Source organism: Cryptotermes secundus, unplaced genomic scaffold, assembly GCF_002891405.2.
Source record: "Cryptotermes secundus unplaced genomic scaffold, Csec_1.0 scaffold33, whole genome shotgun sequence".
Lineage (NCBI taxonomy): Eukaryota > Metazoa > Arthropoda > Insecta > Blattodea > Kalotermitidae > Cryptotermes > Cryptotermes secundus.
Genome location: NW_019727088.1, coordinates 1,195,901 through 1,213,408, shown reverse-complemented (window position 1 = coordinate 1,213,408; position 17,508 = coordinate 1,195,901). Strand labels below are relative to the sequence as shown.

Sequence of the window (17,508 nt, the reverse complement as noted above, 5' to 3'; positions counted from 1 at the left end):
AGAAGCTTACGTCACACGGTAATGAACCTTCGGGTTCCACAAGAGGCGGGGAATATCTTCAATAGACGAGCGACCTCCGGTTTCCCAAGAAGGATTGCGTTCAGTGGTAGGCCACAGACGGTTCTCCTGTCTGACAAGCCTATAACCACGTCCACAATAACGAAAAGCAAGAAAGTTTCGAAAATACAATCCAAACATGGATCAGACTTGGCTCCCAGAATTCACGTTACAACAAAAATGTATTTCTATAAACAAGCGGGGGGGGGGCAGCTTGGTCTTGCAGCTGCTGCAGGATTATTTGAAATTTTCAAAATAAGGAACTTAGGAACTTTTAAACCCTGGTATTTTGAAAAAAAAAAACTTTTTTATAGGAGGCTAACTGGCCATGAACCAATCACAGTGACCGCGCGGTCGAAGCCATGAACTGTCTTCGTTCGCTCTAATGCTGGGACAGTGGGTTCGAATTCAACTCAAGGCATGGATGTCTGTATTGTGTGAGTTTATTCTGTGTGTTGGTAGAGGCCTTGCGACAGGATGACCTCCCGTCCAAGGAGTCCTACCGCCTGTGTATAGGATCAAGAAACCGGAAAGCGGGCAAGGACCAACAACGGGCTGTAGAGCCATAAGAATAATAATAATGGGACATAACCACTATCCACAATGCTGTCAGGTTACTTGGCAACTTTAACTTTGACAGCGAGAGAGGAAAACATTTTCCTTGACATTTCACAAACTCTCCACATGGAGATGGTCGCATCAGGGTATAATGTATTTCAAATCGCTTAAAACCCACTAGCTGGAGCGAAAACCGGTTCAATTTACCGTCACTGTACACCAACGGCAGCAACAAAAAACTCAACACTTGATACAGCGCCCATAAATTCCCCACGATACACACTAATCTGTAAACTGTGTTTACATATCGTATTTGAAGTCTGGCCTATTTTACACACAAGGAAGTCACGCCAATCTGGATGATAGGACCGCGTCATCAAAACATGACTCTACATGAGTCACTGTGTACATCAAAGCTGCAGCACAAAGACTTGCATGGTGCATGAAAATCCCATATGCCTCCAACCACTGGCTTGAAAGTCTCCATGGAATGAGACAGAAAACACATTAACCTACCCGGCATGGCTTGTCCACCACAAACCCCACATAGACTACCCTAAGTCCTCTAAGAGTAACTGTAATAACATCATTCTAAAATGCAATTCATGATTTAAAGATATAGGCCTATTAAGAGAACACGGCGGGAGGAGGAAGGGGATTTCTACACGTTTTAAAGACATGTTATTAACACGCAGTGTAACCGTAATGTAAGGTTTCTGATTCTCAGGGAGACGACTATGGAGAGTACTAGCTTCTGTAAAGAGGCGTCTTGTAGTCTGGTAGAAGTTCGCCGACGTTTCGGAGGAACGTACTGCTCCATCTTCAGCAAAAAATAATGAGCCGAACAAGTAATTGCATTACTGATCACCAGGGCCCGGATTTTGGTGACATGTCATCTTTATTTCCTTGTATCCTATGCGATGCTCTTAAATATATAAATCTCGGATATGAGCTGCTGGTTACAGAAATGTAAATTTTATAGGTAATTTTTTTTGTCATTTTTTGACATTTTTAGGTTTAAGGTCTTTTTTTCATTTTGGGGGTAATTTTTGGTAAACTTTTGGACTTTTAAGGGTGTTTCTTGTCATTTTTGGCCATTTTAGGGAATTTTTCTTCATATGTTTTCTGAAATGTGAATAACATGGAAGCGAAGTGTTCTTTCTTTTCTCCTTTACATCATTTTTCTTGATTTTTTCGGTCATTTTATGTCATTTTTTTAATATTTTCAGGTCATCAAAATCCTGGCCCTGCTGATCACATTATATTATTAAACTTCATTTTCCATTAAATAAGCCTATAACAACCATTCCGTTCGTCTTTTGTCTTCGGGAAACGCTTTAAAATAACAACATTCCACATACCTTCCCAACACTTTCTACCGTGTATTGTCCCAAATGATCGTTGTCCGATTTCGATGATACACTCATAATCCAACCCCCAATTACAGTCCTACATAATCCACTTCATCTGAACGTCGGTGCATTACAAGCTTCCAGGGGCCAGCCTCACCCCCTTTGCCACGGTCAATGTCTCATAATCGTGGAGGTAACGTACTATCAGGCACCCATTGCAAAGTCGCTGTCGGATATCGCAGCACCTTCGTCCAGTCCTCTACCGCCTTCCTACGCGCACTCCATTGCGGGAACAAGCATACAGACGCAATCTATAATTCAACTACCATACCAAGTTACAATGGATACGGCAGAAACCACACACAATGCGGCCCGCATTTCCTGGTTTCCTTCGCTTATAAATGGGGCATCACGCTGCTAATAACCGGTTACTGGAGCAACTAAGTACCTCAGTGACAGAGAAAGCGATGCGTCACATAGCCCTTTACTGCGCTAACAAGCATCCATTAAATCGTTAGAAAACGTTGACGTTCATTCGCCTAAATCTGCTAATAGCTTGCTCAGCAAAGGTATGGAAATGGTACTGCCCTGGAAATCGGGCCACCGAGCCTAGTGTGGTAACTGCGCAGACCAGCAGAGAAAATCTTAACAAATTCGAACCATAAGAAATATAACAACCAACAATATCATAATGAGGAGCAGCATAATTTCTATTTTTCATCAGACGCTATTCGAGTGTTTGATTGCAAGTTATCTAACGACGCTGTTCGTAACTCAAGAACGACAGGATGACAGTCAATTATGAATTGGGAGAGATGTGGAACAAAACGGCCGTGGCCTATTTAAGATAATATCCCGGCATTTATCTACAGGAACCCACGAAAACTACGAAAACCTCAGTCAGGATTGTTGGTGTCCCAGCTGAGATTCGAACAGAGCACCTCCAACATACCGGTCAGAAACGCCACCGTTTGACCTGACTTCCTAGGTGCTGAGATTGAGAAAAAATGGGGATAAGATGAACAGAACATGCAGTACGCAATGTACAGAGAAAAGTAAAGGTAATGTTGTCCCTCTGATTAACTAATTAAGCACCATGCTATGAAGGCGTATGGGGGAGTGGATGTATAGATCATTTTCTTGACCTGTGCACTAGTTGGAAGTGAATGGTCAGCTTCACGCCTCGGCAGCTTTATCCCCGGGGAAAAAGCCCCCGGTACCAATTGGATAGAAGGTTGGGTGAACCCAAGAGCCGGTCTGGAATACGCGGAGAAAAGAAAATTCTTGACCCTACAGGAACTTGAACTCCGACTCCTCGATCGTCCAGCCAACAGCCAATCGCTATACCGACTACGCTATGAGAGATGTGTACTGAAATTTAGTCGAACACTTGAAGGGAGGAGGCCTCTTTGGGAAACCCAGTGATATATGTGAAGATTGATATTAAAACTGATCTATAAAAATAGTGTGGTGTGGTTTCGATTACACTGGATCAGGGCGGGGTCCTATGTCGGTCTCTTATGAACACAGTAATTGATCAAGTTCCACAAAAAGGATATTTCGACCTACTAAGCAGTTATCAGCTTCTCAAGACGGTTTCTGACCAAGCAAGGTAGTTGGCTTAGGCGACAAAGGTTCTGACTTTCATTCGGGAAGATGGCCGCCGGAACATGCACCCTGTCAGAAGTTATCCCGATGTTCTCCATGGTATCTATCTCTCTTTCCCTCCAGGAAAGTGCTGGAACAGTACATCAGATCAGGCCACAACAGCTTCCTTGGCTCGCCTTTCCATCATCATCATCATCATCATCATCATCATAAGTGGCCTCCGTAGTCTAGAGGTAACGTTCCCAACTCATGACTCAAGGTACGCGGGTTCAAACCCGGCGGAGGCCGTGGAATTTTTAAGGGCGGAAAAATTCAGGGAACAAGTCCTCCGGGAGGGACTTTAAGCCGTGTGTCCGTGTCGTAGATTTACGGCACGTAAAAGAACCCCATTTCTCTAGGAGACCTCTGAGCTAAATTACAGGCCCTTTCCCGCCCAAGTAGTCTCCAATGCCTCTGGTGGATGGGGGCAGCATCAAGGTACTGGGGGCCGACCTCGTTGGCTCTACGGGGGCTGATGGCACGCACAGTTACCGGTAGGGTATGGCGACAGTAGAAATTAAAAGGGAGACGCACAATGGACCAGTAACTGGTCTAAGTGCATGGGGAAACCCACCCCCTCTCATAATACATACATACTTCATTATCGTCCTACCATTCGTTGCTATACGTACTCTGAACTACTAGCAGCGTCGTTAATAAATAAACGAGCTAAGACGGGTTCTGTTCCATGGAACTGCCTATTAGCAAAAGATATTCGGCCACAATTGTACATCACCTTTTCTCTTCCACACAAACAAACATGAATGTAGGCGACATGTCCGAGGATCAGGAAGTGGGACACAAAGGCAGGCGGGCGGATGCCTTCTACACACTGCTGCCACTATTCACGCGTTTTCACGCCTCTGCACAGGGCACGTTCTCGCACAGTAACCACAAGCCAACTGAGTCCAATGACCAGACATGGGAAATGAAGGTTAAGATATTAGGGAATTACAATTTAACGAACACAGAATTATGAGTGATGGAGCAGAATTAACAGCACCCATTCAATGCCCCTTACATGATAATTTCGAAGACCAAAAGGAATTGCACTGAGATAAAGCCCTGGTCTCGTATCCGGAAGTTCCGGCTTCCAATCTTGTTGGACTACGGCTTTCCCGAGATCTTTCCGAGAAGGCACGGAAACGACATTCATGGTTGAAGCAAGTTTCACAATTGACTAGCAAACTTAACTCCGTGAACAAACTCTTCCTTTAGAAGATACATTCTGAATCGGAAGATTTTGTACCGTGTTCAGAACATTACGCTAATCTGCTGGGTGACAATGTAGATACCATAAAGAAAATCACACAAACCTTAATTGTTGCGAGTAAGGAGGTTGGCCTTGAAGTAAACACAAACAAAACTAAGTATATGTTGCTGCTTCATCACAAAAATGCAGGGCAAAATCATGACATAAAGATAGGAAACAGATGTTTTGAAAATGTGGCACAGTTCAGATATTTGGGAACGACGATAACATATCAAAACCTCACTCATGAGGAAATTAAGAGGAGATTAAACTCGGGTAATGCTTGCTACAATTCAGTCCAGAATCTTTTCTTGTCTTCTCGTCTGCTGTCCAAAAACATAATAATTAGAATATACAAAACTATAATTTTACCTGTGGTTCTGTATGGGTGTGAAACTTTGTCTCCCACAGTAAGGGAGGAACACAGACTGAGGGTGTTTGAGAATATTTGGACCGAAGAGAGATAAAGTGACAGGATGTTGGAGAAAACTGCATGAGGAGCTTCACAACTTGTACACTTCTCCAAGTATAATTAGAATGATCAAGTAGAGAAGGATGAGGTGGGCTGGGCATGTAGCACGAATGGGTAGAAGAGGAATTCATATAGGATATTGGTGGGAAAGCCAGAAGAAAAGAGATCTCTGGGAAGACCAAGCCGTAGGTAGGTGGACAATATTAAAATGGATCTTAGAGAGATACGATGGGATCGTATGGATTGGATTGATGTGGCGTAGGATAGGAACAAGTGGAGGGCTCTTGTGAACACGGTAATGAACCTTCGGATTCCATAAAATGCTGGGAAATTCTTGAGTTGCTGCAGAATTGGCGGCTCCTCAAGAAGGGCTCTGCTCCATATGTAAGAATATTACGCTACTGGTCCCTGTTCTATCCTTCGTTGATTCCCCTCGACACCCTTTTACCATACTCCTTCAAGGGCCATTATAAAGCGGGGAAGATATTTCACTGTTGGGCTAAACGTCAATGCTATGCAGGAAACGTGTGTTCTTGCACGCATTATATCAAACGAAGGCATAATGGGAAGAGAGTATTTGCCTCGATCCTTTCATCTACTCATCTCACTCAACGGATAGCCATTAAACTGGCCGGAAACATATAATTTTGATCCAAACTGATCCCATATAACCCCTACCTAACGTGAATCTGAAACAAGACAAAAATTTTCTAAAGAATGATTAATCGTTCAAGAACTGGTACATGGCACTAACGGTAAACCTCACTAAAGTCCAAAATTGGTTTTTTCAATTGTTTTTGGAAATGGCGCAGACCCCATACGTAATGAAAAGCACGAAAGTAATGTGTTTATAGGCTCTGTAATATCTTATCTTGCAGTTCATTAAATGTAGTAAAGCTATCCCTGTAACAGGCCCTGAAGGCTCATAGGGTTGTAAGACGTCGAGGCTCCCACACTTTCTCTAGACAATTGGCTCACAGATGGCGGTAAGTTTGTCAGCAGTATGCGCCGTCGCCCTTTACCCCCAAGGAAGATTCCTGGTACGCATTTCTGTTAGAGTCTGAGTCGGCCCCAGGACCATAGGGCGGTTGGAAGGATTAGGGGGGACTCTAACCCGCGATCTTCCGGCTTCTACCACAGTGCCTCAATCAACTACGCTATCGCTTAGCTTTGCCAAAACAAAGTTCATGATTCCACGCAATGCTGAATGTATTAATTACGAGAATACCACAACGTATGCGCAGTAAATGAATATCAAAGTCAATATGGCGTGGATTAAACTGGCTCGGACATGGTCTTGTGAACAAGGTAATGATCCTTCATGTTCTATAAACGAGAGTGACTGATTACACAACCATTTGCTTCTCAAGACGCACTCTATTCCGAGCAGTTGATTCGCCCTACGGGCATGGAGTGAAAGCTACGACTCCCTTCAGTACTGGCATGTAACGGTCTTCGTTCCTGTTGTGCTGTCTGCTAAATGAATACAGAATCCCAAAATGTGCACACAGCGCAAGGATCCACATCCATCCCCGACTCTCGAGCGGAATTCTTCCAATTTTGCTACGCAAATTTCCACCCGCGTCTTCAGCCGATATCGTCACTCTAAAATTGCACGAAACGGATGGTTCTGGGCAGGAAAACTGTAACAGTGCAAATCTATTTATACTGTCACGTGTTTCTGACTAGACACGGTGTCTGGGCTGATAACTACCTTTATTGAACGCTTGTTAACTACAAATAACTATAACAGCCTCACTGATTTACACACTCAATATACCACTCCTACTACATTGCACATAAAGTCTTGTGTGTGTTCACTAGCCGTTGCTAGGCACCGGCTGTTAACAATGCAACTCAATACTACTAATAGCCAACTCCACCCTTCGACTGCCTAACTCGCTAGGTCGGTCGGATCACTGCTGGCCTTCGCCATCAGTCATTCCTGATGTCAGTCTCCTAGGGGTTCATGACCAAGATTTTTGTTCTCTCTTAGACATGTCCATGTTTCGAATTGGGGCCTCCTCTTCGACGACGGAGGTGCCGGTCTTTCTGTGTAGGCGCTAAGTTTGTTGCTCCGTAGTTTCATCACGAGTACATTAGTGCTGTCACGGAGTCCAGGTCGCTATGGACCCTGTGCACCCTCTGCCGCTGCACTGTATTATGTAACATTTACATAAAATGAACTGTGCACCAGGTCATGCCTTACCTTATTTAATCCGAAACCTGAGTCTTCAGTCTTATGCTACGACCGACAGTCAGTCGGCCAGTCTGTCTTGGAATAAAGCACCCATCTGGGGCTTACAACCAGATTGTTATTGTCAGTCAGTTGCGGTTTTGTTGATGGGAGCGCTCTCTCTGATGACAGGACGAGTCTGTCATTTATAACAGCTGCTGGCCCTTGCCAGCAGTCATTCTCGGGTCCGAGGCCCGTGGGACTCGCAACCATATTCTACTGCCTCAGATTCGAGACTTTCCTTTTCATTGCCTCCTACGACTCGCAGGGATACGGTGGTTGTATTCCCCCGGCCTCCACACGGGATTAACCTGGAACTTTCCCTTGGTCCTCGCTATATAGACTCGGCATGGACCGAACAGAAAACGCCATATCCAACAGTTTCTCTATTGCTGCGTGTTGATTCGCTACTGCGCCTCTGTCTAGCAATGGCCGCCTCTTCTTGTTAAACTATTCCACAATTTCAGCCGTCAAATCACAACATACAGTGTTGTGAAATAGTGTGTATAATAATTATTCTACACGCAGTAAACCATGGGTAGAGTCATACCGTGACTGCAGCATTCTGGTAACTACAGCCCATAGTGCTCTTGTTTTTGAAAAGGGTACCAAGGTACACCGGGGGAAAAGTGGGCAGGCCAGCAACAATTGGATTGGGGGGAGGGGCGACGGCTGGCCCGCCGGCAAGCCCGTCGGTCGGTCGTGATGGGAGGATGAGGCTCCATTACGATTCATCAACAAATCGCCGCTAAATGGCAATCTCGCGTTTCGCAACCCGTGACTCGCGTTCCCATTATTCACTCCAGGGTTACAAGACTAGTATATGCAAGGGTACGGGGCCCGGAGCAGGTTTCGAGAAGTATCATACTCCCAGGGGTTCTCAGCACGGAAACAAAATGAGATTAAACGTTTTATTTCTTCATTACTATCACAAACGGAAGAAACGTTAATCTAGAGGCCGACAGACCCTGCTGACGAGCGATACTTACGGAAGCATCAGGAACGACTGGGAACCACTTACATGCAGCACCCAATCCTTGGCAAGCTGCGCCCAAAATTTTCATTAAACTTCGTTCCGATGGGTAATTTTGTTGTACTTGGGGATTTATATAAGTTTGCCCTCAGACTTCTCAGAGGCTCATGATTACTCGGTTCTTTTTTGGAAAAGTCAAGAAGAATCTCAAACTCCGTTACAATAATACGAAATTTCCAGAGTGTGTGATGAAAACCGCCACTAGCGTCTTAACTATTAAAATTATGTATTTTCGTTTACTGTCAATTAATAACGACAATGTAAACAAAGTAGCATTATAAATAATTTTCATTTAATGAGAAACAATCGAACAACTAAACAAGAAAAAAAAAAGGTGCCGTGCACAATTCTGTCCAAAAATCTTGAGGCTCATGATTAAACAATAATTAAGGAAAAGGATGTATTCACATAAGACATATTATCATGAGATTTTCCAAAACATAAAGATTACTAACGCTAAACCAACTAACGCCATACCGCAAACATAGTTGATCAGCTCGTCTGAAAACTTCTCGCCTTTTACGGAATTCGAATGTTCATTACCTTTCTCACAATAGTCCGCTCTACGCCAGATAAATCGAGTCACCCCCCCCCTTCTATCCTACCTCTTTAACATCCACCTTAATACGAATATTAACCTTCTACCTACGTCCGGGTCTTCCAACAGGTCTCTTCCAATGCATTTTGTGTATCTTCCATGCGGGTTACTGGCCCCATCCTCCGTTATTTGCTCATCCTAATAACATTAGTAGCGAGTACAAATTACGAACATATCTTCAGTGTGCATCCTGCTGTTTGTCATAAAAACATATACGGTTAAGATTAGCCGTCACCACAACAAATGATCTGAATTCATTTGTTGTGGCGACGGTTAACCTTAACCATACACAAATTAGAAGTTCCTGATTAGGGTCTTTCGTTTTGTACGTGTATTAAGCGCAAACAACGTTTAATACACACAAAATAACTGCTTTACCACATGCTTTGTATGTGTATGAAACGTGGTCCCTTAAGTTGGAGAGAGAACGCTGGCTTACACTGTAAGTGACTGCAAACAAATTGCTCAGGAACGTATTTGGACCTTAAAGGAAGGGAAGATATTAAGGACTGGGGAACCTTGTCTTCTGCACCGGCAACTTATATTGTTAGTGGGGTGAAATCGCGCTAGTTGGGTGCACTGGATAGACAGCTCGCATGCAAGAGAAAAGAATCATATCCAGAATTACTTGGATAGCGGCAGTAGAAGTAGGTTGTGGGTCTTGTCACCACGGCATGGCGTGTCCTCAGGTTGCGGTTGGAGGAGACGCTCTCCGGTAATGGTGGGTAGCTGCAAATACACTCAATAAGCAGTAGCGGACGACCGACATGGGTCCTCCAGTTTGGTGGTTGGCCGTGGAGCTAACAAATCCTCACCGTACAAAATAAGCTTGTTACGAAATGTCATAAAGGGCCTCGGACCTGGACGATTATTTGGATAAACGACCTAAGCTGAAGGAAACGTACATGAGATTTGGTACGTGGAATGTAAAACGTCTGCATAGGGCAGGTTCCCTCTTTACAGTTGCGAATATGAGTTAGATTTTGCGGGAGTACAAGAGGTCAGATGGGGCAGTAGTGGCCCGAACCAGCAGGCGAATATACGTTTTTCTATGGAAAAGGGCGTGAGAATCATCAATTATGTAAAGGTGTTTTGTACATAAGAGAATCGTATCAACAGTTAAAGCACCAAGTTTGTTGGTGATACGATATTCTACATAATATTATGTGATATAATTGTTCTGAACGTTCATGCCTTAACAGAGGATAAAACTGATGATAAGAAGGGCAGCTTCTTTGGGGAACTACAACGTGTATTTGACAATTTCCATAAGTACCACACGAATATTTTGTTAAGATTTCAACGCCAAGTAGGTTGGAGCGACATTTTGAAACCAACTAGGAATGAGAGTGTGCACGAAATTAATAATGATGTTGGACTTGAGTAGTAAACAATCCAAACTGCAGTGGTTAGAGGATACAAGTGAAATCTGAATCAAGCAGGTATTTCAGGAATAAATTATCTGACAGAAAAATTAATGACCTTGCAATGAACAGTAAGAACAGGAACATTAGAGACCTGTATAGAGAAAGAAATGAAATTAAGCGGGTTTACCAACATAGCAGTAACTTAGTGAGGGATGAGAATGGTGATCTGCTTGTAGATTTCCACAACATTCTGAATATATGCGAGAACTACTTCTCTCAGTTATTGAATGTACACAGGGTCAATGATGTTAGGCAGATAAAAATACATACAGCTGAGCCATTAGTACCTGATCCTAGTCTTTTTGAGGGTGAAAGTGCTATTGCAAAATTGAAACGGTATAAATAGCCAGGTAGCGATCAAATTCTGGCAGAACTTATTCAACAGGAGGTGAAACACTACAGTATGAGATCCGTAAACTCATTAATTCTATTTGGAATAAGGAAGAATTGCCTGATCAGTGGAAGGAGTCTGTTACTGTATCAGTTCACAAGAAGGGTGATAAAACTGACTGTAGTAATGATTGTGGGATATCACAACTACAAAAAATTGTATCCAATATCCTTCTCTCATGGTTGGGTCCATTTTCAGTCAAAATTATTGGGGATCATCAGGGTGGGTTTCGACATAACAGATCAACTACTGATCAAATCTTTTGCATTCATCAGATACTGGAGAAAAATGGGAGTACGCTGACACAGTGCATCATCTATTCATAGACTTAAAGAAAGCTTATGATTCCGTTAGGAGGGAAGTACTGTACAATATTCTGATAGTGTTTGGGGTACCCATGAAACTAGCTAGGCTGATTAAAATGTGTTTAAACAAAACATATCGTAAAGTCTGTATAGGTAAACATCTGTCATATAATTTTCCTATTCAGAATGGTCTAAAACAAGGAGATGCTTTATTGCCATTACTTTTCAACTTTGCTTCAAAATATGCTACTAGGAAGGTCCAGGAAAACCAGGTGGGGCTGCAATTAAATGGGACACATCAGCTGTTGGTCTATGCTGCTGATGATGTGAGTCTACTGGGTGATAATATAGATACCATAAAGTAAAACAAAATTTTTAATGCATGCTAGTAAAAAGCTTGGTCCAGAAGTAAAGGCCAAAAAAACTAAGTATATGTTGCTGTCTTGTCACCAGAATGGAGGGCAAAATCATGACATAAATGCAGCTAACAGATCCTTTGAAAATGTGGTATAGTTCAAATGTTTTGGAATGACAGTAATAAATTAAATTTTGAATCAGGAGCAAATTACGGGACTGAATTTGGGTAATACTTGCCACCATTCCATCCAGGAGATTTTGTCTGCTGTCTAAAAACATAAAAATTAGAATTTAGAGAACTATAATTTTGCCTGTGGTTCTGTATGGTTGCAAAATCTGGTCTCTGACATTAAGGGAGGAACACAGACTGAGGGTGTTTGAGAACAGGGTGTTGAGAATATTTGGACCAAAGAGGGATGAAGTGACAGGAGGTTGGAGAAAACTGCATAATGAGGAGCTTCATAACTTGTACTCTTCTCCAAGTATAATTAGGATGATCAAGTCAAGGAGGATATTGGCAAGACATGTAGCACGAATGGGGCGAAGTGGAATGCATATAGGATATTGTGCGGAAAGCCAGAAGGAAAGAGACCACTAGGAAGACCAAAACATAGGTGGGTGAATAATATTAAAATGGATATTAGAGAGATAGGTTTGGGTGGTATGGACTGGATTCATCTGGCTCAGGACAGGAACCAGTGGAGGGCTCTTGTGAACATGGTAATGAATCTTTGGGCTCCACAAAATTCTGGTATGTTCCTGAATAGCTGCCCAACTGGCAGCTTCTCAAGATGGGCACAGCTCCATGAAGATGGTTAGTTACTTGGATTATAGGGGTAGGGGATGGAACTAGCTCACCATTGTGTCCAATGGAGGACTTTGATATTGAAATTGTGTGTTCTATTAACAGACAGAATTTGTTGGACAGTTACTCAAACATTGATGGGAAAAAATGACAATCATTGCATTCAAAAGAATGAATGTTTGTTGGCTTCTTTCTGTTGCTAAACTGAGGTGTTTTGTTACAATCGGTTCCACTCTTTCAAATGGGATTTGGTATGTGAAATTATGATTTTGCTACGTAGTGTTTGATCAACTCAAATGAGTGAAAGGGGAGACAAGTATGACATAAACTGACTATAAAATAGAGAGTTCTATCTTCTGGAAAATAAAGCTGTGTAGTCCACCAACAGTTCTCAAGCTGGTTTCTTGCTCAGCTTATTCGACCCTGAAGATGGAAGTGACATGTTCCTCCGAAACGTCGGTTGACTTTCAACGGACTACACAGCGTCACATTCCCGAAGACAGAATTCTTCAGAACCACCGCTGTGAGAACCTCAAATCCTACATGTCTCAAAAATGCTTAATTTCGGTACAGGCCCTGCTAATAACGATTTTTTCTCGAACGGTTTCGTCGGTTATAAGACAATTCAGTTTATCCCCTGACAACAGACCTTAGGTAGGGTAGTGGTCAGATTCCGGAGTCATTTTGGTCTACAAAAAAAAATCAGAAAAAAACTACGCAATTATTTCACAAAACACTAACGGTACCTGGGACATTACCACCGGTTAGATTCACGATACAGGACAGTTTTTAAACTGTGGCAATTTAGCAGACGGGTTGTTATCAAACGTCAGCACACTCTTTATGCTCGAAGAGATTACCTAGACATCCACAGAACTCTATTCAATTGTAACGCTTAAACAAAGAACTAAAAAGGAAGCAATGACTATCAAAAACAGGGATCTCAAAGGTCAGCATGGAAACCTGTTTCGTAAATCATTTGTCTTCTGCTTACTTACATTGCTGTCTTCCAAAGCTTAAAACACTTTAGCCCACCAAATGTCTACAGCATAAATAAACACCACACAACACAAAAAACAACTCACACCACTCGTATTACACAGATATCAGCAGCTGCAGCTCATGTAACCTCTCACATACAGTCATAAACACAACCCACTCCACAGATTAGTAACGCTCGATGCCCTCGATGCTATGGAGGGGAAATAGTGCCATGGGTATACCGTGGATACCGTGTGTCCATCTCATGCCACGGTAGACTAATGTTTCGACTAACTTCGGTAGCTCAGTTGATAAATTTGGGTGCTGAAGGAAATGCGGTTTCTTTTTCGCCTTCGGTCATCTGGAATTTGAACCCCGTATACAAATATAACATGTCCTCTGAAATGTTGCTAACAATCCACCAGACTACAAGTCACTACATATTCGTGGACAGCAGTTCTAATGTTCAGTGCTGTGAGAACTTCAACTCTCACAAGGTTTCTTTCTTTCAGTATATGGATATTGCCTGTTGCTGTTAGTGTAAAGACTGTAAAGACGAAGAATGACTGTGATGATGGGTTGGAATAGGTTTTTCGGACAGGAGAAATATTAGTTGGTGGTTGTGCAAGAAAGGGATTGAAACGTCTCGTTCCAAATCATATTAAGGTGCTTCTTCTTTGATGTATGCTGGTAGCCAGGGTCTATGATTAGTCTAGACCAGCCATGTCAAACATGTGGCTCCCATAGCCACAAAGTGCGGCCCCTCAACTTTTAGAGCTAATTGATATTAAAATCAATATTAAAATTTGAGTAGAAATACTTTTTGTAAAGATAATTTTCCAACAGACCAGAAGACAAGAAGTTTCACTCAGACATAAATTAGCAGGCTGCAGGAAATTCAATATTTTGCTATTTCTAACATAATTTCTTGTGTAATCTCTCTGTTTACATATTGAGAAGCTGTTGGATACATGTCAAAAATGGCATTCTCTTGCTTTGTAAAGCTGTAAGGTATGTGACTTTAGGTAATTATATTGAAATTATTCCTAAATAATAAATATAATTAAATTTCCTTGTATCAAAATCTAATATATATTTCTATTTTGAAGTGCCTCCCTGGACTATTATTTATGGGACTGAGGTGGCCCTCTGTACAAGTTGAGTTTGACATGCCTGGTCTAGACTAAAGCCTGTATTCCTGTTTAAGTTACTGGGATATAATGGGGCTGGACTGGTGCACATGTACTATGTAGTTGTAGTCAGCGTGTCATGTGTAGTTCTCACCAGTACTGGGGTATACCATAGTTACAATGAGTACTGCAGTTTGGTAGTTGTAGTTATTGCTATGGTACCCTGTAGTTAATTATATTCAATACTGCATTATGTTTGAAGATGGAACACAGATGGTACTGGCCCTTGGGACCGGGTTACATCCTGACATCATCAGAGAAATGGGATTTAGTGTAAGTCTGTCTGAGAACCTAGCTACCAGTGTACATCAGCAAAGCATAACCATTGACACACAAGTACTGGGACTGCTTCCTTCATTCCACATTATCAATGTTAAATGATGCTGTTCATGACCCAATACATGACGAGAACACCTGATCACCTGATGTTCTCCAGGTTCATCAGAATGGAAGCAGACATTTCTGTGAAGCACTGGAAATTGATTGCACACTGACATGGAGGTTTGTCCAAGGGGGTTTTGTTTATAGGAATTGAGATGGGTTGTAGGTGGGTTGGAAGTTGAACACGTGACTCAGTGGTTTTGTTGTCTTCTGCTCCATGTATTATTTCTGAACCAGTGTGGCAAGACAATGAATAATTTGTTTTTATGCAATTAATGAAATGTGGTAACAGCAATTCAGTCTAGTATCTCATGGACGTATGGTGCTGTTTGTTAAAATGTTTCTGTCTGGATATGCCTATGCATATCTTGGTGCCCAAGTTGTAATGACACTGACATGAAAGGTAAGTGAGATATATGTAATTCTTATTTGGAGGTCAATGTTTGCTGTAAGGACACATGTACTATTATGTACCATTTGGATTGAAATAAAGGCTTAAAGCCCATCTTGAACCTTCCATCATCCCAGTTTTCACACTGTAAGTGTGTAAGTGAGATATATGTAATTCTTATTTGGAGGTCAATGTTTGCTGTAAGGACACATGTACTATTATGTACCATTTGGATTGAAATAAAGGCTTAAAGCCCATCTTGAACCTTCCATCATCCCAGTTTTCACACTGTAAGTGTGTAAGTGAGATATATGTAATTCTTATTTGGAGGTCAATGTTTGCTGTAAGGACACATGTACTATTATGTACCATTTGGATTGAAATAAAGGCTTAAAGCCCATCTTGAACCTTCCATCATCCCAGTTTTCACACTGTGTATTTTATAATAGTTTCTGGACTTTTGTTGATTATCTGTGCCTGAAGTTTTTTTCTTGTATTTTTGTCATTAATGTGTAATGTGCCATTTTTAGGAATTGGTTTGTTTTCAGATCACTCTTAAGTTGAACCCTGTCCTCATAATAATTTTCAATTTGGTTCTGTTTACTTTCCCCCCAGGCATTGTTCACCATCTCTTCATATTTGTGTGCACTTTGGGTTTGCAGCATTTAAATTTGTATTGGGCTGTCAGCTGTAACAGCATAGCAATGAGTTGAGTGAATATACTATTATACTTCGAGAAAACTGTCTGAGGCCACTGATATCAGTATAGAATTTTCTATTTTGGTTGTGATCAGCATAAGAGTCTATTTTAATGTAGTGGATCTGCAATAGAAATTATTGTTTGGATATTCAAATTTGGCCCTGGTGTATGAACACAAAACATTTGTGAAGTGTGTTTTTGCTCTGGTCAGTACATTTCATAAGAAGTATGCAAGTCCAAAGGTTCTTGAAAATGAGATGGTGTGATTAGGGCTCACCCCTCCTCCCCATTTATCTCACAATTCTTCATATAAAATTTTGTCCAATAGTCATCTTTCAAGGTTAAGTCCATATACAGAGGAAATTATTGCAGATCATCAGGGTAGGTTTCAACGTAACAGATCAACTACAGGTCAGATCTTTTGCATTCGTCAGATATTGGAGAAAACATGGGAGTACGATGAGACAGTGCATCAGCTATTCATAGACTTCAAGAAAGCCTATGATTCAGTTAGGAGGGAAGTATTGTACAATATTGTAATAGAGTTTGGGATACCCATGAAATTACAGTAAAACTTGGTTATAGCAACATCGGTTTCTGCGACACTTTGTCTATTGCGTCAAATATTCAATGGTACGAACTAATTCCTCATAAAACAACTGTTTTTATACCTTGCTTAGTACAACATGCACAAATGCATCAACCTCGTATGTAACGTCATTTTCATTCCTGAATTTCTCTGATATCGTGGGAAAGTTCGATGTGTCTGCCCACCCTCACTTTCTCTACTTGCTGACGTGACTGTCCTGGAAGAATACGACCGCGGGCTGCAAGAGGAGCGTGGGTTTTATGCGAAAACAAGGGTGTGGGGTGGGACTGCGTGAATAGTGCAAGAGGACGCGGCAGGTTGTTAACTGCATTCCTTTCCTAGAATCTCGTCTAACAGGACCTCACATTGTCTACTTACCCTATAGTGTTCCTGCCTAAACCCAGAGAAGTGCAGTAGCGAAAACATGGCAATGAAAAGGAAAGTTTTAAGCATTGAAGAGAAAGTTAAAGTGATTCGTGAAATATTGTGTGCATTGTCAGTGAAAAGCGCTGTAATGTGTCTTTGATATTACACATTTGGGCAATTCCACGTTAATGTTACGTTAGTCTGTACTTAACTACGTATTTCACTAAAAAATGCAACATTTTAACTCGGTTTTTGGTAGATTTTTACATGACTAACCTAAGGCTACTGTGGAAGTGCCTATTTCGGTTACAACGACATTCGTTTATAACGACACTATATTTAGGTCCCTTTGATGACGTTATAACCAAGTTCTACTGTAGTTAGGTTGATTAAAATGTGTTTACACGAAACGTTTAGCAA

At 41.8% G+C, this 17,508-nt stretch overlaps 1 protein-coding gene across 2 annotated transcripts in view; it reads right to left on the bottom strand.

Annotated features, from left to right (window-relative positions):
* LOC111864268 (protein draper) overlaps positions 1–13,665 on the bottom strand; it is a 100,456-nt gene extending 86,791 nt beyond the window's left edge. For both annotated transcript variants that reach the window (XM_023851392.2, XM_023851396.2), the window contains exon 1: positions 13,489–13,665. The gene's annotated coding sequence lies outside the window, so the exon portion shown is untranslated. The remainder of the gene's footprint in view (positions 1–13,488) is intronic.
* Between the last annotated feature and the right edge of the window lie 3,843 nt (positions 13,666–17,508).